The following is a 23,352-nucleotide window of genomic DNA, read 5'->3' as shown; positions in this document are numbered from 1 at the left end:
TAGAGGCGCACTAGTCATATTAAAAGTGACATCTGACCTTTCACATTTCTCCCAGGCACTCAGGAACACTCTTATTACATACATGTTGAAGTCAAAGAGGAGGTAAATGTGATAACTAGCAATAATTAAACAAACTGACATTTTAGCACCATCATTTCCCCTGTAATTTCCTGCATCTGCAGTGCATACAATAACCCAATGATGTTCACAGAAAGGATGTGGCAGTGTGGCTGAGATTTACAACAGAAGAGTGCCTTCTTTCCCCATTGTCATCCGGGAGACTTATTGCCGCTGCTACTCCGTTACTGCGTAATGTTGCTGCGATTATGATAAGCATGCATAATGGAGACAAATTCCATTCCATTTTCCCTGATCAACATCTCCTACCTCCTTACATAAAATATTCATGAAACAGACACGGAGAGTGAAATGGTGGAGACTTTCCAAGTCATAAGATTTCATGCATTGAAATAAATTGCTATTAAACTAACAATGAGGATTTCACTCTATAGCCAACTGCGCTGCCGTACTTAAACAAATACTTAAACAATGGCTGTACAAGGATATCATGCTTACTTTTGGATTGGTTTTTGCACTGTATATAAATACACAACTCCACCCAATTGTATTAGTATACAATCAACATACAGTCCTATTGTATTACATTATAACACACACTATACTGTATATCGAGTACAGTTCATTAGTTTGGGAGAAATCAAGCCAGGTAAATAGCCAGGTGACGAACAGTATGGATAGGTGTGGGTCACCTAACCTATGGACGACAGCAGAGCTGCCTGTGGTAGCAGGACCTCTGAGCAGGTGACGAGAGAAAGCAAATGGCCAGTCAACAGGCCCCCTGGTCTCTGAGCCTGTTGGGGCACTGAGGATCTAGAGGCTGGGAGGGGGGGTCAGAGACCTAATACCATGGTCCCCCTACCCCTCCACCCATAACCCAGAGTGGGGACAGCTTGACCCTAGGCTCCAAGGTGGGCTACCTCCCGCCAGGTGTTGAGATGGCATCCGTGTCGTGGGGGTACAGAGCGCCGCTGGCCATCCAGGAGGACACACAGTGCTGTGGGTCAAACATGGAGCCATGCTGGACCAGCTGTCACTTCCCTGTTCCTCCCAGCTCTGAGCCAGGCCTTTCGGAGGAGGCCAGATGCGCACTCTCACTCACTCTTCCAGAGCCAACATGCTCAGGGCCTCAGTAAGTAATATTCAATGCACTCCCATTGTTTCACTTAATTCCGTTGTAGTAAGGAATACTTAGTTATTATAGCAAAGAATAAGCAATGGCATAGTCTCCTTTAGGAAACATGAGTGGTTTTGTATAGTAAACTAGAAGCGAGAGTGGTCTGAGACGAGACAGGTCGTGACAATTCCCCCTTATAATTGGCGGGGGTCACTATTCAGAATCAGCATACAAGGGCATCCATTTATTTGACATCGCTAAGCTACCGAAAGCACACATGCATGCAGCCAGATCACAGACTCCTGGGTACTTTGGAATCAGTCGAGGAGCTAGGGCTCACTCCATCTTCTGTCTAAGTGCAGCTAAAAGCATGAAAGCAGCAGTGAGATTTCATTTGGCTAACTGACTGAAGGCACTGAGGGAGCACTAGCTCTCGCTAGAGAGATTTATACACCCGGCCTGATGCCTCCTCCACCCTATAATGGAACAAAAGCTTGTTGTCTCTTCCAATTACAGATGTCAAAACGCTTATTTTGAGGGTTGTGATCTTTTCCCTTTTAATCTGCTAAGATAAAAGGTCTCGGCTTCATTAGCATGTGTTCTTTCCCCCAGACTCGGATTCCCTGCAAGCAACAAACTCAGCTTTACAGCCTATTAGCCACTCTTGGGGCCATTAAGGTCTAACATTAATGATGTGTAATTAGCATATGATGACAAATAATAACAATGTGCTCCATTCAATGTAATGGGGGTGGGATAATAACATGGAATCCCACTGTTTCCACCCTACATAATGCTCCCAATATTTATGTTTCAGTGCCTACGCTGCTGTTCAAAGGTATAATGGACGACGATACAATATACGTGCATAAATTATTCAAATACGGTTGTTTATTGGGAAATATCACAGTTACATCAATAAGTCAAAGTGCACTCTCTACACACAATGCCTGATTTATCATAATCTCATCATAGCCTATTACCGTTAAGATATCAGCGAAGAAAAAATGATTAGCTATTCATTTTAATCATGTTTTCTCTGTTGTTCGGAAGAAAAACGTGTTCCGTAAAACGCACAATATCATTGTTGTGTACTAACCCTGTTAGAAATGTATTTTCTCCATTACAAAAAGCCAAATGAGCAACTAATTGCAAATCTACCTCTATGCCATATCTAAACTAGATCTCTAATTGATAGACTATCCATTTAGACCTAATGACGATGAGAACACATGTTAAATGGTGGGGTATTAGGAGACAAGTGATCAATTATTCTGTAGAACAGGCCTCTACCAATCAGAAGTGACAGACTGTCTCCACGCGGCTCTTCTCATCCATTAAACAAGCTGCCTGTTTGTGTCAGTTGTAGGTCTGGAGCAAACCCTCACAAACCATACAATTAAAGAGACCCCGGGTGTTTACCTCCACATTCATATGCAACTCCAACACAGCACACCATCCATTGTGTTGGCTGCAATACAACCCCTTTCTGTCACAGATCAACCCAATTAGATTGATGCACAAACACGGCTGGTTGGGAATTTGAAGGCTACTTCCTGTAAAGAAGATACGATGCTGCATCTCGGAATCAAACCGAATCAAAGCACCTCAAAAGTAGAAATTGAATCAAATATATTGACAATTACAAAAGTGAAGCGCTTGTATAAGAGGCATCCCACCGTATGTCTAACATATGAATGTCAGGTTCTCCAGAAGAAACAACATTCGAGCTTTACTACTATATACTGTATATGTTTCACTACTGTACACTCCCACTCAAATGAACTGAAGGGCCCAATTGCATTGTGGATACAGATCAGTATTCTGTATGAAACGGCCACACTGGGAATGTTTACTACTTTGGATATATTATAAAACAGGGATGTGGCAGCAAAATGTATACAGTATCAGCCGATAATGCCTGAAAACATGACATTGAAAACACGTGATTATCTATTTCACATGCGATATTATGGGACGATTTTTTACTGTGTTAAATCTGAGCCAAAATAACTTGACATTGCAGCTGTGACAGAAAACGTGTATATTCACATACTGATCGCCCAACATTCTGTGAAGATATACCTTTACTTACAAAGTCTTCTCAACACTAAGCCTCTAATAAAAATGTATGTTTTTTTTAAAACTAGTATTGTACATATGCTGTTCTTTTAAAAATCTAATTCCACACATTCAAACCTGATTGGACTATATTGACTAAGACATAACCTACCATTTATATGAAATAGCGGCAACGTTTCTTAACAATAAGCAATACGTTCATTTGAACAAAAAGGTTGCTAGGAGAGCATATTCAAAAGTCCCATGACAACGGGGCATTTACATTTTCCTAGGGATTGAACAGACAAATTGAAAATATAAGTGTCAACGATCACATAAAATAAAACACAGAAATCATGTATTGTACAAGTGGGGAAGGTGATGAAACAAAACAAGCGCTTGAAATCCTATTTGTTCCTTAGAATAAGCAGACATTCCCTTCTTTCCTAGAGATCACTGGATGGCCATTTTGGAAGTCTGTTTAAAGCACCCAGATCTCAAATTGACTTGCTAATATTAACTTTTATTCGGTTGCCATGGGTTACCATGTCACTTGATTTGACACCGAGCTACAGACACAGCTGATTAGTAGCATCCAGTTCTGTCCATCTCTGTGCATCACTGAACCATCTGGTCATTTATTCACTAATAAGCCCCTAATGGCCCAAATATTCAGCAGCCTGTCATTGGGACATGGCAGAAAAATGCCTACATCTTTCAACTCGCTTTGACATGTTGCTTGTTTCACATCAGAACTCGTCATTTACAGGAGAGAAGCTCAGAGGGGTAAAAACTTGACCTAATCTCCAGTGTTAACAGTGAGACGGTGAGCTTTGTTTTCTGCTAGACTGACTGAGGGGATGTTAAATGCATTCCTTCCTCTCCTGTCCACATCCTCTTTTCTGCTACGGGGGGAAAAAAAGGATATGAGTGCTGTCAATAGGAGTTTTCATTATGCACACATTGATTCTACTCTCAAAAAGGAGTGTTTTTGCATGGCAAAGTCGGATGAAATGCTTTGGAGAGAATGCAACGCGAGCCTCTTCCAGGCATGATCTGCAAAGCATTCACGTCTGCCCTGTCATTTGTCGCCCAAACATTGACTTTTTGCCATAAATATTTCCAGATGAACAAAGCCAGCTGGAATTGTAATTGGTGACATGCAACTTTAAGTTTAACCTTTGCTGAGACACTGGTGGCAACCAATTAACTAGCTATTGAATAAAAAAATATCCTCAATTATCTGTCTCATTACAGCTATATTGGACTGCATGTACAAAGAGCGAAGAGGATGTGCTGTGCAAATAAAATATTTCCACAGAAAACTTCCATCTGGTGCTATTCAGTGGATAAAAACTGGAGCTGGGTAGAAGCATTGGAAACGAATGGCTGGATGTTGAACAGTTTAGCTACACGGTGTAAAATGTGTATGTTTCCTCAGCTATAATATTGCACTGTGTAATGATTCATTTATATGCAATATTCCTATTTATGTGTTGTTACTCTTTGATAGAAAGAAAGGTATGTGTTGCACCATTCAGTTTCTGAAAGTCGTACGGGGCCCCAAATGGATCACGTTGATGAAGATATAACCTTTTTTAATCTACCTCTCAATGGGACAGAATTGCTTGCACCTTTTGTCCAGAGATAATCTTTTTTTTTAAAGCCAAGAGAATGGCTAAGACCAAAAGTATGGCCTTGTTATTGTTACGTTATGAGTGAATTTTACAGGTATATCTTGTGTTTTTTCAAAGATTGAGCCAAGGCGACTTCTCTCAAATTAGGAGTGGCAATACCTATTACATAGATGAGTTTGTAAATGAATAATGTGAAAATTCCCCAGTGAACCCTGCAAACTGATAATTCCACACGCCCCCAAAACTAGTTATCATGCCTGATCGGAGGGCGAATGGGCTTCGTGTTGACCGACTAGATTTAAAGCTGCTCTGTCACCTTAACGAGCTGCTCAAGACAGTGTGAATGTATATTTAACTCCCTGTCACTTAACAAGGCATACACCCTGAGTCTCCATCAAGAGGGGCTAAGTAAGATGGAAGACAAGGAGGCTTTGGTTGGGAAAGAGACGAGAAATGCCACCTTTGGTGAACTCACCTGGGATGGAATTCTTTCAGACTTATTTGAATGTTCAGCTAAGGGCGAGAGGATACCCTTCAGGGTTGGCTTGATGGGAGGAGAGTGCGCGTCCTTCACACAGCTAATCGGAGTTCAACTGAGGGAATGTTGGACGTAGATACGAGCTACAGATGTTTCAGGGATTTAGTTCCTTCATACGTGAGGCGTCCAAAAGGAAATCTCCTCTCCGGCTGATCTCTTCGCCTTACAAATCTCTGCAATGCATTGGCGTCGCGAGCGACATCACAGGCTGAGCATTTAATCGTCTAGCTTGTCCTATGCCATCAGGCTTTGTGAAAGAAAAGTTTGAATCATAGGCATTTGACGTGGACTGCTGCCTGCAACTATCGAGGTTGGACGTAAGGGTATTGGGATATATCCTGTGCGCTCCAGAGAATCTCCGGAAAAGAATCATATCAAATAACATGTATATTTGAGAGCGAATCAACCCTCCGGCTCTTCTAATTAGGTAAAGTGTTCTCATACAAACAGATAGTCTACTGGCATGTCTGTTATTGCTGCAGCACTGTGGCCTAATTTATGTAAACTTGTTCCATTATATAGGCTGCTGAGGGTATCATTAAGGGTCTAGCTTGGTTTTTCGGCGTCTTTTTAAAGCAAACCTACAACAAAGCACTGCCAGCACATCTCATTTGCTCTGTGTGTTGGATGTGTAGTCTAATGAACAGCTTACAACAATACGACCTGCCAGTGCAAATAATTAACCTAAACTGAAACCAATTACGTACCCCTTTTTTTTTTGCCATCACAAAACCCCCTGGAAGCAATCATGTATGTCTTTCTCTGAGAGTGTGTACCAATAAAGAAACCACGGTCTGGGTTCTGGGGTTGTCTGTGGCAGCAGCTCAAATCAATCTTGAGGAGTCTCTACATGTTCTCGCACAAATATCTAAAGAGAAGATAAACAATTATAATGCTCTCTCTCTCTCTCTCTCTCTTTCTTTCTCTCTTTCTCTCCCTCTCTTTCTCTCTCTGTCTGTCAGAACGCGGTGCCTCAGGTCAGTCCATTAGAGATCAGTGTTTGCTGTGCTCCAGTGTTGGAATAAGAAGTGCATCCGTTTGCGGCCAGGCTTTGACTGGCATGTGGGACCTGGAGACCGCGCGCGTGCCGTTGTGAGCTGCCTGCCTGATATCTAGACGTACACTTCCTCTGTCAGCATGGGTAATCATGGCACTTCATTGTCCAGCAGCATCATTACAATATGGTTATCATCTGAGCTTGAGTCTGACACCTTCTCCAGGACCTCTCCAATCACCCCCATAGTAGGCTTCAGTACCAGGCAGTCAGGGCAAATCTCTGCTTTGTGCTTGTCTTCCTTAATAGACTGGATGTCACTTCTGCCTGTGGAATGTGGCCGGTCTTCAGCTGTCAGTCAGAGGCCCGGGTGTCAGGCCGGAGCGTGGCTGGAGCCGTCTGGATTAGAGGGTAGTTACCATAGCTGTCAGATTACTGACAGCCTGACACCCCCTCTCCCAACTTCCTCTTATTGTTTCTTTGTTTCTCTCAAACATCCTCCAGATGGGAGAATTACCCACCAGCCGAGGAGGAAAGAGGAGAGGAAGATACAAAAGACAATAGCGGGTTTAAAAGTTCCATGCCACGTTAGCTTTGTGATGAAGTGAAATCGGGCTTGTTGGAGTCCCATCGAGGGCGAGAGACAGAAGAGGGGATGGAAGACGAGAGCATCCCACCTATTCCCACCTCTCCTCGTTATCTTTGGTATTCATGTCGAGACAGGTGATTGTGTTGTTCATTAGTGTTCCAATAACCAACAGACTGTCTTAGTTAGTATCTTCCAAGAGATGCTCCATCTACGCACAATGTTCACCTCTAAGACTGCGCCCATCTCATACCTGTCTAGAAATACATTGAAAAACGTTATTTCATTTCTCTTCTTGAGAAAATGAACTCAGATTTCATTTAATGTAAAAGAGAGAAATTATAAGTTGACAGCCAAGCTAAAATCACTTAGATATTTCCCATAATGACTTATGGAATAATTTGTGGTCGCTGGAAGTATTTTAATGATTGAATAGACTGTGGGTGGGCCACTGGTCACTGCTTGTCTTTACATTTCTCATTCATCTCATCTCAGTGACCCTGTATGGAAGACACTGTCATTCTGCGATTCTCAAATGAGCACGGCGTTCACACCGGACTCTATATTAGAGAGAGGAGACAGGTGTGGGCATCAAAATCTACATCCTGCTGTCTGGCACAAGAGACCGTCCCAATTATGAATGGGAAATGTGAGCGTGGACTGGTTCACTTAACATTTGTTATTATATACATGGGACACGGGACACAAGAAAAATCTTTCAAGATCATACCATGTGTTACAATATGAATATAAATATATATATTTTTTAAAACAACACCATCTTTGTGAATCCAAATTCTACACTGGGCTTTCCCCCTTTTGACCAGCCCCGTAGATAACATTTAACAATTAGAGCGATGTAAAATGAAAGGAAACAAAGTCATATTTGTAAAGTCCATTGATCCCAGTTCAGCCTCTGGCCGTCTGATTCTACCTTAAAAAAAAGAGCCCGGGCAGACTACACTGTGTCCTGACCCCCAACCTCCTCTAACAAGCCCTGCTACTAGAATCAACCACACCATCATGTAGGAGTCACGGTAATGAGGTGCGCTGGCTGAGGAAAGCCACAGTACTAAACAATTATAGTTAGTTACAGGAACACAGGTTAATATTCTCTCATGTCCCTATCCTCGCCGCGCCCCCTTTTGTCCTCCATCAATCTTAATGAAAGTTATGAGACCTGTCCGCAATGATAAGCAACCACTCAGGCAACCTCTGTGTCAAGGCTGCTACAGCATGACTTCCCTTCAGCCTATGTTTGCATAGCCTAAAGCACCTATTAAAATCCCCTTGTAAAATTCATAAAACAAAAAATGTGGTGGGTCAAGTCTAGAGGGAGCCAGAGTAAGCTGCTTATTAGCAGGGAGTCGAAAACACAGATCCAATTACAGATCCTGAACAAGGAGCACTAAGAATCAGCATTGGGGAATACGTATTTTCCTTTGCTCTCCTTCAATTGGTCTAGGTGTAGAGGAGAGTGTGAGAGGCAGATGTAGGATCTTAATTTGACATTCTTACAGCGGGATAATAATCCTGCAGCAACAGGAAATTTGAATTATTATGTGGATTATAATTAATGGACATTTTTTGTAGGGGTTGACACATTTTTTGTTAGGGTAAATCAGGTCTTACATTTTAAAGTGGAAATTACAAACTTTAGAGGCCTTTTTAAACCTTGAATAGTTTGCATTTCCTGCCGTGCAGGAAAATTCCTGCAACAACAAGATGATCGAATTAAGATATGGCACCTGTATCAGAGAGCAGAATTCACCAATGGTAATTAAAGTGGGAGTGTTTAGTGCATGAAGCTACTGGTGTAGCCATTCAAGTACAACTCATGTAAATCTTCACTTTGCTTCAGATAGTAAATTGGTGGGGTTTAAGAAGAATCCCAGAAGGAGACGAGGAGAGGGGCTGCAGCCGAGAGAGAAGCCCTGAGCTCCAGAGATATGTAAAGAATCTCTGTCTGGAATTTAAAGGGCTACAAATTAGACCAGACATTAGCCTTTTCCCTTGCAGCAGAGCCAGCAGAATGTGAATGAAACAGAATAAATAACTATAAGACGGCTTTTCCCTCTTCTTATAAGATGACATTAATCCTTTCATGTGCAATGACAGCTAACAGGGCTTGGCCCCCTCCCCAGACGGACATATAAAGCAAGGAGATTTCCTCAGATTTCCCTGAAGAAAAACCCATATTAATAAGAGATCCTGATGGAGAATCCCACCTTTAACACTGTAGTTTTAAAGCACCTCTATACAAACCTCGGTGCTCTACGCATGATTAAATAAGATGTATATGATCATGGATTTTAATCCATCAAGACTTGTATTCTTCTATTTGTCTGATTCCGTGGCTGTAACGACTAGCGTATCCATTTTTTCGCTGGGCGGTGCCGGTTGGAGTGTTTGCGGCTCTCAAGCGTACAATGGTGTGAGCATTTGAGCCCTGTGAAAGGAAAAGATCAAAGGCTCCTAGTCTGATGGCTGCTGCTGGGTTTAAGCTGTAACCAGTGCAGACCCTCCTCTCCACATCTCGGGTAGCGCATAGTGGTGGGTGGCGAGCTGACTGATTGCCAGGACAGAGTATAGTGCCAGCAGCAGTATCTCTATAGAGGAGCATGATGAGAGACAGTGTGCATGCTGACCCTCTTGCTGGCCCTGTTACAATCCCATCAGGCCCATAGGGAGCCAATGGCAGCACAACACTCTCATAATGACCACAGTGGGTCATTTTCGAGTGGACAAAACAGGATTGTACCATCACCTTCCAAACTGAAAACCAGACACATGTGAAAGGAGCTTACATGTTGTCTTAAAATAATACAAATGTGTATTTCCAATTAAGCATAAATAGTTACTTTAGATTGATGTGGTTATTATTTTCCAGCAATCAATGTAGCGTAACAACCATAACGACAATAAGATATTATTTGGTGTGTGTGTGTGTGCGCGTGTGCATGCGTTCTTAAACACACAAATCCAAATATTGAGAGCACAGTGTACAGTCCCTGCAGATTACCTTCATTGATATCAATGAGTCAATATATAGCCATCTCCATTTAGCTATAACGTCGAGACACCACAGGAAGCCGGACCTATGCACAGCCCCGGGCTAAACAAATGATGAAAAGTTCAAGGTCCTTCCACTCTTAATAAATGTTATAACCACCTTAAACAAATAGCATGCCTGTAAATGTGTCTGCCATGGCTGCTCCACAAACGCTGTTAAGGAACCAATCTAAAACGGCTTCCCTGAAATACAGAGCGCCAGACTAGGTGCACTTAATATTCCATCACTTTCTATTTTTCCTTTCTCCATCCTTTCTTCAGCCCCCCCCCCCCACCCCCTCTTCCCACTCAATTCCATCTACTGCCGATGGTCTGATACCAAATACAATTTTTATTTTATTTATGCAGTTGTGACACAAAATAAATACAAAACTGCAGGGTGTGCGATCCACAGTGACGTTTCAAGTCTTCGTATGCAGATTCCTTGTGTGTAAGTCTTAGTGCTGTGATTTCAGCTGAGTGCAGTTTGACAAACATTTTAACCTACTTAGTGTAATTAGTGCTTCATTAGAGAGGCTAACTAACTATTGCTTCTCTCCATAATGATTTGCAAGAGTGTAGACATAAAAGTGCATAATCAATGCTTTCCAATTACTCCTCAAGTGCAACCACTATTTCAAATAAACTGGATAACAATACAGAGACAAAGTCTAAGGTAGCAGAACCATTTAATTGCAGTGCAGTTCTTCTCAGCGCCAAGATTTTTTTCTCTCACCCTAATGAAGTGTCATACAGAAAAAAAAAAGGTCCGTATTGATTTTTTCACCACACTGCCTCCACCACAAATATGTAATTATCCTTTTTATATCTGTCAGGGGGATTAAAGTAATCTATAGTATCTAGCCTTTGCGCTGCTCTGACAGGGCTGTGTGGTGCTTTTACCCTTTTCAAAATATGCAGCTTCTTTGATGAATGAACTTTAGACAAAATGTTGTTCTGTTCTATATCGTTTGGTGTAAAAAAGCTGCATTCTGAAGACATTATGCTGGGTGTACTGTAGCAGCCTGATCTCTCAGTACACAATCATGGCATTTCAAGCCCTGTCATCTCTGGAACGAGTAGGATCATATTAGGGCTAACAGACAACACACACACACACACGTTTCCTTGAGATATTTGGGAAGCCGTAGACTCCATTGAATTCATCACAGCTGGGTAATAACGTTAATTTAATCCAATAATGTATCCATGAAAATCACTACCTCTTCAGGGACCACTCCTGCTCTGTATATCACACAAAAGCACCCTGCTGCGCACTGTCAAACACAACCCATCCACACACGTCCCAGGCATAATAGGAGCTCGCTCCATTTAAACGTTGGGCCGGCTACTCCTCTTCTCCTCTCTCTCCCTTTTTAGCGTCTCCGGACCTGAGATGGACGAGCAACCTTAAGACTACCCCACGCTGGGCTGCCCTTCACAATAATAAAAAGCCATTACCTTGACCGCCGACACGAGGCCAAGTGTGAGGGTCAGAGTGATATTTATTGATGAAACTCTGAGCTCCCAATCTGCTGCACTCAGTGCGCATCATACAGCTGTCAGCACAGACAGGGATCAGGCTGCGTGATGGCCCTCGACATGGCCCATCTATAATTTATGAACTACACAGAAAACAACCAGGAGACAACAGAAGAAGCTCCAGTCTGCCCAGGGATTATTCTCCAGCCCAACTAAGTGAGAACTATGTGAGGGCCAGCGTGGGCCACACTGATATGGGCAGCAGGTAAGTGCAGCACTACTAGCGTTACATATTCAATAGGGCCTCACCAAGCCGGGAGCTCCATCTCTCTGGAGGACAGGCCCGGGGTGTGAAGAATATAATAGACAGTGTTTACAGTGGGGATGTAAAGTGGGTGCGCTGGTGCATCACACACCCCAGCACACTTCAGCTGAGCCCTTTAAATGAGCTGACGCTTTAACAAAAGATGTAAAGTTTTCACTCTTCATAGTACACAAAGGAGATCGCGCGGGGGGGGCTACAGTCGCCATCGACTCTGTCCAAGGTGGTGATCACATGATCTGGAGACTCCGGTGGTGTGCATCTATGGTGAGGGTTGATGTTGGATTCCTGAAGTGTGGCATCATGGGTCAAAGGTTGGCTGATGTGGGACTGTTAGAACACTCGACTATAGAATACTTTATGTTCATCTAAATCATTTGGACTACTCCCTCTATGACAGACAATACTAAGTTCTATTACCAATTGTACTGCTGCTAAAATGACTATGACCGTGTACTGTTGTGGCGAAAACATATTCCAGTACTACTTTCCGAATATTTCACTGGTCATATGGTGTTTACCGTCATTATTTGACTCTCTCTTTGTCCTCCATGTTATTTTTGCTGGTGGGGGTGGGTGTTGCTTCTCTGGAGAAAACTTGAAATGCAATCCTTCATCGACCCATTTCCCTGACACTCTTCTTTTTATCCGCCAAATTCATCACAATTCTTTACATAGACTGACACATATTGTCTGTGATCAATAAATAAACATATAATTGAATACTGTTGCATTCCCAATGAAGCCCTCGTTTACCAAGCTTCAGTAAACAGGTTAACTATCTGTCTGCCTCTCTAAAGCTGACATTTCGACATCCAAACACATTGTGGTCTGTCAGTGCACTGAGAAAACACTTTCCTTATTTCGTCTTTTTTTTCTCCGTCTTTTCCAATATGGAACAATCTCCAACCAATAAATTATTCTGGGCATCTCCAGTCATTACACATTTATTTTGATCTTGCGTCATAATTCATTGCTTGGCGCACAATACATTTTCTCAAAATGCATGGTAATTCCTTGGTGCAGAGCAAAGTTATGATTCATTTATTGTGGAGTGACGGCGAAATGCAGAGATGTCAACATCCATTAAAACGGTTCAATGTCTTGGGTTTATTTTTAGAGCCAATTGAGATCTAACTGATGGTGAAAAATATACAGTCAAGTGTGTTTACTTCACCTTTAGAGAGAATGTGTTATGGTCCCAATTAATTTGTTATTCCTGTCACTAAAGGCATTGTCTACGTCAAAACTGTCGCCACGCTTTGGGCTTAGTTTCTGGGAGAATGGCATTTCATTTCCCTCGAAGACTTTTCTAACTCCAGTCATTTAAAAGGGCTCCGTTTCATTTAGAGCCATTTAGACTAACTACATGCTGATTTGATTGCTCATCAGGATGACAGATTGCAAAATGGCTGGGTGTAGCCTTTTTTTTACCTCTTTACCTCTGGGCTAGTTAAATGATCATACGTGGTTTATCAGACATTCAATTATGGTACGGTTGCCTCCCGAGGAAGGGATTGAAAGGAACATTTTTGCAACCTGAGTGGATGTCTTCAATCTCATTACTATGGACATCATCTTATATCTTAACACGGTTAAGCGTTCTGAATCATTTCCAGTGTGCTGCAATGCACAAATGTCCTCCATAAACAGTGCATTGACATCAACTTGAAGTACAGTATGCTTATGGGAAAAGAACAGCATTAACTACCATTTGGTCCCAAGTAGATCCCAATTTGCAGGAATTACTTGAAAAGGGTTGCACAAACTATGAAATGTTAACAAGTAATGGAAACGTGAATAGAAAGTAAATAGATCTGTAACTGTAGCAAATATACATTTAAGTAGAACCATAAAAACATACGGCATAATATAAGAACACGATTACTGTATATAATACACTACCTGACCAAAAGAATGTGGACAACGAATCGTCAAATATCTCATTCCAAAATCATGGGCATTAATATGGAGTTGGTCCCCCCGTTGCTGCTATAACAGTCTCCACTCTTCTGGGAAGGCTTTCTACTAGATGTTGGAACATTGTTGCGGGGACTTGCTTCCATTCAGCCACAAGAGCATTAGTGAGGTCGGACACTGATGTTGGTGTTCGATGGGGTTGAGGTCAGGGCTCTGTGCGGGCCAGTCAAGTTCTTCCACACCAATATTGACAAAACATTTCTGTATGGACCTCGCTTTGTGCATGGGAGCATTGTCATGCAGAAACAGGAAAGGACCTTCCCCAAACTATTGCCATAACCTGGAAGCACAGAATCGTCTAGAATGTCATTATATGCTGTAGCGTTAAGATTTCCCTTCACTGGAACTAAGGGGCCTAGTCCGAACTAAAACAGCCCCCGACCATTATTCCTCATCCACCCAACTTTACAGTTGGCACTATGCATTGGGGCAGGTAGCGTTCTCCTGGCATTTGCCAAACCCAGATTCATCCATCCAGCGCATAGTGATCTTAGGCTTGTATGCGGCTGCTCTGCCATGGAAACCCATTTTATGAAGCTCTCGACGAACAGTTCTTGTCCCGATGTTGCTTCCATTGGTAGTTTGGAACTTGGTAGTGAGTGTTGTAACTGAGGACAGATTATGTTAATGCATTACACACTTCAGCACTTGGCGGTCCCATTCTGTGAGCTTGTGTGGCCTATCACTTCACGGCTGAGCCGTTGTAGCTCCTCAATGTTTCCGCTTCACAATAACTGCACAGTTTACCGGGGCAGCTCTAGCAGGGCAGGCATTTGACAAACCGACTTGTTAGAAAGGTGGCATCCTATGACGGTGCCACGTTGAAAGTCACGGAGCTCTTCAGTAAGGCCATTCTACTGCCAATGTTTGTCTATGGAGATTGCATGGCCGTGTGCTGTCAGCAATGGGTGTGGCTGAAACAGCCAAATACACTCATTTGAAGGGGTGTCCACATACTGCTGTATATAGTGTTTGTACTGTATTATCAGCGATGTCTTGTATTGGATTTTCCCCAAACATAACACTTTGCATAAAGGAGATCAAATTCATTTCTTTGCCACATTTTTGAAACTCTGTAACTATTTTAAAGTCCAAATTGGCTTCATGGTGAAATCCCTGAGTGGTTTCCTTCTTCTCCGGCAACCGATTTAGGAAGGACGCCCTGTATTTTTGTAGTGACTGTTTGGGATGTTGTGTGCAGGCCAGTGACACAACATCTCAATTGAATCCATTTCAAATTCAGGCTGTAACACAATAAAATGTGCGGAAAAAGTCAAGAGGGTACGAATACTCTCTGAAGTCACTGTAAGTGATCGACAAAGTGATCTTTATTTCAGCCCCTTGTAGAGCATTGGCAACAGAACAATTAAGTATTCAAGTCATGATCCTGTTAAGAATCTACTGTATTGACACAATTCGGTGCAATATACAATACAGAGAGCGTAGAGTTCTACAATAATGTGTATGCCCAAGAGGGCAATGAGTATGGCTACCTTCTCGGTCTCTGAGATGAGGAGAGGAGGCAGCAGGAGAGATTTCTTTCCTCCAGCAGGTTACAATGATTTTTTTTTTGTGTGCAGTTATGGTCCATCATTATTAAATGTCTCTTGTTGGATGGGAGAGGCGCTTTATCAAAAACAGCCATTCATCAGGCGCTCTGCGAGACAGCTCACATCTGACCTCTGCTGCAATAATGCTGCATCAAGTAGGCCAACTACCCAGTTTAGCGGCAGAGCAGGGAGCAGGGGCCGGCTCCAAGATTAAGTGCGCTGTTTCAGGTTTTCATTCCCAGGGGCTCTGCCGGCTGATGTTGTATTGATTGCAAAAGTTTACCAGTAAGTATCACAAACAACAATAGCCAGGTCAACGATCGGTGATGCCTGAACCACTATTCCCCGGCGGGGGGCTGCACGTTCAGGGCTAAAGCACTGCCATCATCATGGCTGTGTGCAGGGCTGTGAGAGCGCTCGCCCGGGCTGGGGGGGAGAGGAGAGGGCCGCTCTGCACTGGGCTGGGCTGCCTGCTCCTTCTGACATTTAGGAAAGCGATATGTCAGTGTGAAATAAGCAAGCGTGAGATAATTATAAGCCTTTGCATTATAAAAGGCTGCATCGACAAACTGTCGGCCTGCCACCAAGCACCAAGCCCTGTTAGTTGCTCCTAAGTACTCCTTCTCCAATTTAATTGCCAACAAATGTTTGTAACTCTTTTTTTTCCAAAAGCATATACACCATTGACTTCATATACATTTTCCTGGAAATTGGGAACCTAAACCAAACACTGATCATTACCTATCCTTCTCAAATTATTCCACATTCAAGGAAATAATAAAATGGCAGTAGCACCAAATTAAAGTATGTTTTCTCGAGGAGGAAAAGCACACTGACATGAGTGAAGGGAGGGAATGTGAAGTAGAGGATTCACCCTGAGGCCATCACTGGCTGGCTGAATGATAGCGCATCCTTGGCCCTGCATGAGGGACAGTACACAACTCTCCATCACAGTGCCATCAGACCATTACCAGGGGACTGCGGCTTGGAGCTGCACCGAGCAGGCTTCCTCCACTGCCCCATGGAGCTAATCATGTGATTTGATGCAATGACAGAGTAATGACACAGATTGGTGGTGTGTTCAGCTTCCCCCTGCTGGAGGCTCACGAGGAGGCGCTGGAGCCACTGTGAGGAGGCGAGGAGAGCAGAGAGCAGAGAGCCGAGAGAGAGAGAGAGCAGAGAGCCGAGAGAGCCGAGAGAGCCGAGAGAGAGAGAGAGAGAGAGAGAGAGAGAGAGAGAGAGAGAGAGAGAGAGAGAAAAAGAGAAATACAGGACTATGCAACACTACTGTACACGTGAAATGCTGCTGATAGTCTACAGATTTGTTGAGCATCTATAGATGGACAAATTCTGATAAATGATATATGATATATATTGAGATGCTACTGAAAGGCTAAATATATGCTGTTGAAATGCTGCTGTAGAGCATGTACAGATGGACTATACAAATAAAGTGTTACCTTCTTTATTATCATATAACTACTTAACTAGTTACTCCAACCGTGCTGCACACACCAGACCAACACAGGACCAGGCCCTCCAGGGGGCCCCCATTGATTTTGTTAGTAACTCTCACTCAAATGTCATTAACATGGCATAAGTCATGTCAACATGTGTAGAACTGCAGGAAACTTGCTTTAGGAAATTCACTTTGAAAATAAAAATGTTCTCTCTGCAGTCAAGACTGGGGCCACATTTGTTGGGCCCCCCCCAACCAAATCTCGCTTAGGGCCCTCAAAAGGATAGAGCTGGCCCTGATGATCATGATCAAGAAATGCTTAACTTTGTTTTCTTTGTTTGGTTCGTCCGACGTGTCCACTCACCCCGACTGTTGAACTGGCTTTCAAGGTGAGCCAGTCGTGCCAGTCGTGATGCTTGAGCCACAGGTTGCGTGCCTCTGGTAATTTGGTTCATCCCTGAAAAATCTGCTAGCTGGAGCTCGTCTGTGTGGTTGGCTGGAGCTCGTCTGAGTGGTTGGCTGGAGCTCGTCTGAGTGGTTGGCTGGAGCTCGTCTGAGTGGTTGGCTGGATATGTCCTCAACCCTAGTAGCTTTAATTGATTCACTACCGTAAGATCTGCCCACTATCGTGTTGTCCTGTCAGAACGTGATGTTGAGGCCCATTACTTAACACTTTGTCACCAGACAGACAGACAGACAGACAGACAGACAGACAGACAGACAGACAGACAGACAGACAGACAGACAGACAGACAGACAGACAGACAGACAGACAGACAGACAGACAGACAGACAGACAGACAGAAAGAGAGAGAGAGAGAGACAGACAGACAGACAGACAGATATACAGAGAGACAGAGAGAGAGAGAGACAGAGAGAGACACAGACAGAGAGAGCGAGAGAGAGAGAGAGAGAGAGAGAGACAGAGACAGAGACAGAGAGAGATACAGACAGAGAGAGAGAGATACAGAGAGAGAGAGAGAGAGAGAGAGAGAGAGAGAGAAAAGAGGCGCCGCCACATGGTAGAGAATCTATCAGGAGATCACCAAGCAGTCTCACATGTGAAATCAAGATTAATGGGGATGCGGAGGGATTCTTTTTATGTCCTCAAGTAACTATATTTCTCTTAATGAGGTACATTAACAGTAATAGAACTACTGAGAAGTACAAGCCGTTAATTAATGCCTCCACAGACATCACCAGTGGATGGGAGGAGCTGGATAGTGGGGCCCATTGGACCAAAGATTATAGGTGCAATCTATAAGATTTTTCATTGCTCTGTGCTAATTGATCAACTTCTGGAAGAATATGAAGAAGCTACTAAATGAATAAACTAGCTAATAGCAACAGTCCCGTGTTACAAACCGCATCAAAAATACATGGATTTATTTGCACAGATGTGAAATATTTGTTATTGTTACACTGATAGGGGAAAAAAATTATTGCTGAAAATGTTTTTTCTTCCTGAAATTCATTTAATGGTCAGAATAGATCAAGTTTAAATCACACCGAACTCACCTTTTAAGGGGGTTTATTTTGCCTTTTGAAATGTAATATATTTAGTTATCTTAGGTTGTCTTCTATCGCATTCTTCTGAAACCCATTTCCATACACACTCTACTGCTCTCTCTCTCCATCTCGGCTGGTTTATCTGGGCTGTAATCCTGGCTGTAATGTTCTCTTGTTAGGCTAGCAGTGTTGGCCCACACCCGTAGCAACAGAGGGAAGGCCTGAGGCACCACTGGAATTAATTACAGACAAAAGCAATGGTGTTTGCAATTGTCATGCCAAATTATCACTAGCCATTTAATGTACCTCATCTGAACTGATCCACACCAGCTAAACTGCCTTAGGGCACCTATTCTTCTTTATTCCAGGGGTGGGTAGGGGATGCTTTGTGGGTTGTGAGTGTATGTGTGTGTACGGGGGCGTCCACATCTGCTGTGGGCCTGCCTAAATCCTGGGCTGGAGGCAGTGTACTAACAATGCCCCCAGCAAATACAACGTGTCGACCATAAGGAATGCCCCCCCCGCAGCCCCTCCATCCCCTCCAGAGGGACGTTCAAAGCCCGTCCTGACATCTTTAATGCTGTCACTCTGGTGATGATAATCTTTGATGTGTTTAGATGTTGCTGTCAGTGGCCATTTGCTCCACACCAACGTGCGCCTCCACACAGGGTTCCTTTGCCGTAGATCCTCAGGATCTACTCTTTCAAAAAACACATGGCATACAAAAGTCCGTGGTTTTCAAATAACGTTCGGAGGTGTCACACATGGAATCCGAGACGTCGCAAATATTCTCTCTCTCTCTTTGGTGTGCATGGCAACTGCCCATTAGCACGCGGATCGAGGCGCAGTGTGGGAATCTCAGTGGAGCTGAAGAATACTTAAAATCATTTAGTTGTTTTCTTTAATCCTGCCATTTATATGGCTTCTTATATCAAAAGGACACAAGGCCTTCCCAAATGTACACTTACACATAAGCCACCATTATTTTTCTGCTTGCACGGCAGAAAACCTAATACCTTAGTTCAATAATAGTACGAAAGGGACAGCTTACCCATAGTGCAATAGAGTTATTCCACCACTCTGAGCAACTCTATGTTGTCTAAAACACAACACAGACCTACCTGTGATACCTCAAATTGTCAAGGCAAAATAGGGACAGCGACGGCAATATCAATGATATCTAGAACCCTATACAAACATATTGGCTTCTTTGATAATATAACCATCCAACAATTAGTCACTGAGTATGAATGAACGACCGATCCCTCTGAGAGGCCTCTTCGCTGATGTTTTGACCATAAGCGCAAACCCTATATCCACATGGGCACACATTCATAGTGACACTTCCCCACCGTACTGAACCTGCTACTGAGAGCGTATTTTCAAGGATACTGACAACAACAAAAAGGGGGGAAAAGCCACAGAAACGTGAAGGACACAACAGGTTACTCTCCAAGGGACTGCATTCATTCCTGCCATTGTCATGCAAGCCCGGTTGTAAGTAATAATGTGGCCTTTAATGACGGAATGATGGACCTGCCAAACACTGCTCCTGCCATATACTGTCTGCATGTCCCTGCCGGCAGCCGCTCAGATGCCCATCTGGGACATATTAGCATATCCTCGTCAATCCACAGCCCGCTTTAACATAATCCATATTTGTTGGGTAAAGTCCAACAGTGAGCCTCCAGTACAACGGTCATATGATGCTATGACACGCCGCAACCTGCTCACATAAAGCATGCTTGGGCAGCTAAGCAATTCAGAAATGCAAATGTCAGGGCACACGGCTCTCTACCTTGTACCTAGAGGGACAAATCCCTTTTGGCCAGACATCTCCAGACTGTTGCCTTGGTATTCCTCCACGACTGTTCGTGTGATTTTTATTCTAAGTGTTAGAGACAGAGGGGACACACACACACACACACACACACACACAAAAACCTGCTGTCATGCCTGGAAGTGAGTGTGTAAAATACATTTAGCCACTGAGGCATGGTACAGTATGCTTCACCTATCAGAGGAATAATGCCATATTTTGATCCACATTTGCTTGGTAAACACGTTGCTCTCTTTCCCTAAAAGGCACAGGCCGGGTTGAATTACCTTAAAGCCCTTCGCTGACTTATTAGTGCTGTTATTTGCATGCATTTTCTGGAATATGTCGTCCTTACGTCAACATGTGTAGCTACACAAGATGGCTCCCTACGCGGCTTCTTGCTATGCGCATTCTAGAAACCGATGGTGGTCTAGCACTGCACTGTCAAGCAGATTGGTGTCACTGACAGGAAAACACTGCAGTGGGTTGACGGTATCATCTGGAAAGATTGTCAACCTGTGCCTTCACGTACATCCTCTGCACGAGCCAGTCGCGTACAGAAAACGCTCCCCCTCATTCATTTCTCTGTACAGATGACCTCGTATCAGTTAGATGATCGAAGATGCAACATCATGGGTCCTGTGTCCCGGTCGGTACCCCAAGGAAAGGAAAACCACATACATGTTCAGCCACGTACAACACAATGAAGAAGACACATGGGTAATGAACGTGAAATGTATTTGAACAGTTCGTACAGAGTCGTACAATAAAAGCGGGCAAATATTTCCTCTGGTCGTACTCTCGACATCAAAGAGGGGTGTAAATAGACCTTTAGCCTGCCCATGAAGCACATTCATTCTATATAAACCGCAGATCCTACAGCAGCACTCTCTGGTAAGACACTATATGAACACGGTGACCTTTTCAACTTTGGGGCGAGCTGTCATCAATGTCAATCTTAATGAGATCATAATCTAGATCTAGAAAGTGCATCTTGCTGGCAGACCTGCTTCTCGTGAAATGAACGAGCAAGTTAAGTATGGGCATATTACAGCTGAAAGGTTCATGAGCAAATAATTGATCAACTTCAAAGGCAAAGCTGTTTACTAGTGTAAATATAGCAATGAACCTGTTCTTTTCTCCAATATTGGAACACTGGCAATAAAAAGGAAACTGTCCAAAGCAGAGTTAAAACCAAAACAATCCTCGATAAACGTTATCTGGCTGACATCTAAGGAGGTTATATCCATCTCTATAAACTATTTCCGACAATATAATTGTTGACAATTAAATAAACATTTTGTCTTTAACGTACTGCCAATCCAAAATGATCTTTATTTTGATGTCGAGGGAGTTTGCTTTTCCAAAACCATCCCACTGATTCATTTTCAAGAAACGTGCGACACAATATTTGTCTAGATATCTCACTGTTGTGATTTTTTTATTTTTTATAAGTTGGCTACACGGTATAGTCTACAGATAGAAATTCAGCAGAATTCTGCTAGCCACTAGAAAACTATACCTGTCATAGGCCATCATCACATAAGCCTTCTGAGATATCAACTCAAGAGAACTTTTAACCCAGGAATTTCAAATCCTTCTGTCAAAAGAGGGAGCAGAGATCCGGGGATCATGACACTTTAGTCGGCAGCAGTCACACAGCTCTGAGCTGGCTGCTACTCCAGCTGGACTCCACTGCTTGGCAGACAGGGCCAGAGGGGAGGCGAGCATTTTAGTTTGCCTTGTACTTAAACACACTGAAATTGATTCCACTTATATCAACATTCACATCGAGAAGAGCACATTATAAACACTCCCTGGCATTGTTCACGAAGTAAATAAAGCGCATACTGCTGTCTAAAGCTGAACAAAGTGGAAGAAACAGCTACAAAGGCTGACATTTTTGGAGACCTGTCAATTGTCAGATCTACCTAGTAGAGCTTATACCAGATATGTCTCGCTAGAGACGGACTCAGTGGACGCCGTATTTTAATTAGATTCACACCACTGCACTCGAGGGCATCCCACGCCAAATGTAGCGTGTCCATACACACCCTCGCTCATTCATTTCACAAAGTTTTGAGAAGGATCTTCCTGTTCCTCATTTTCACCTGCAGAGCAATTACAGGATGAGAGCTATTAAGCATCAAGGCATCACACTTCAACATCCCTAACAATCCTCCTAAAAATGCACCCCCCCCCAAAAAAAAACAACAACAACAATGAAACAAACAATGAAAATTGCCCAATTTGAGCTGCGTTTCGGGAGAGGTGAGTAGGAGCCCTGCAGTTCACACACCTCCCCTAACCCAGTAACCACAACGAGGAGCCGGAGAGGGCCTCTTCTCAGAGGGGTGTCATGCTGCATGTCATCAGACTGCTTAAATTGCACTGCCAGTGGATAAGCAGCAGGGGTCACATGAGGCCCAGTGTGGACTACAGCGTGTAACGCTTGGAGGACCACGTTCTGAAGGCCAGCCAGTAATGACCGCCAAGCCGTCCCAACAAAGATAGAGGGGGAGCTGTGTTTGTGTTTTCATTTCAACACGCGCGCACACACACACACACACTGGACAAAAGGCCAAGTGAAGCCTCTCTGTGTAACCTTACAGAGAGTACAAGATTTTGCTCATTTGGATTATACATGATCAATATATCTACAGCATGTCAATCTTCAAGAAGGCAACAGAGTTTGGTAGGGTCCATTTCTACACTAATATAATCAAACAGGATAGAGTATCACGTTTAACTAAATCTCTGTAAAGGGCATAGCCGAGGCCGAACAACTGCTGTTGTAAACCCAAAGCCCACATGTGACTTCCCCAGGCCTCAGTTGGGCAGACAGCAGAGGGAGTTAACAAAGCTAATTAGGAGAGGCTGACATGTTAAAATGAGCTGCGGCTCGGGAGCCAGCTCTATCACATATGTTTCCTTTGTGGCGGGTGAAGTGGCTCCTTTGTTTGTGAATTGATGGCGTTTCGCTCGGCGGTCCCTTTGGGGAGAGGCACTGACCTGCGGAGGCCTCGACAGCGAGAAGTGGCTCCTTCTCGGTCTCTCCAACGCCTGCGCCTCCAGCTGTCCCACTCCCTGCCCTCCCCAAAACCTCCCCCTCTCAGAGCCACGGAGGCCCAGAGAGATGGGCAACACCTGTAAAAGAGCGGGCACCCCC

This window comes from Oncorhynchus keta, chromosome 34, assembly GCF_023373465.1.
Source record: "Oncorhynchus keta strain PuntledgeMale-10-30-2019 chromosome 34, Oket_V2, whole genome shotgun sequence".
NCBI lineage: Eukaryota > Metazoa > Chordata > Actinopteri > Salmoniformes > Salmonidae > Oncorhynchus > Oncorhynchus keta.
This window is presented reverse-complemented; position numbering follows the sequence as displayed.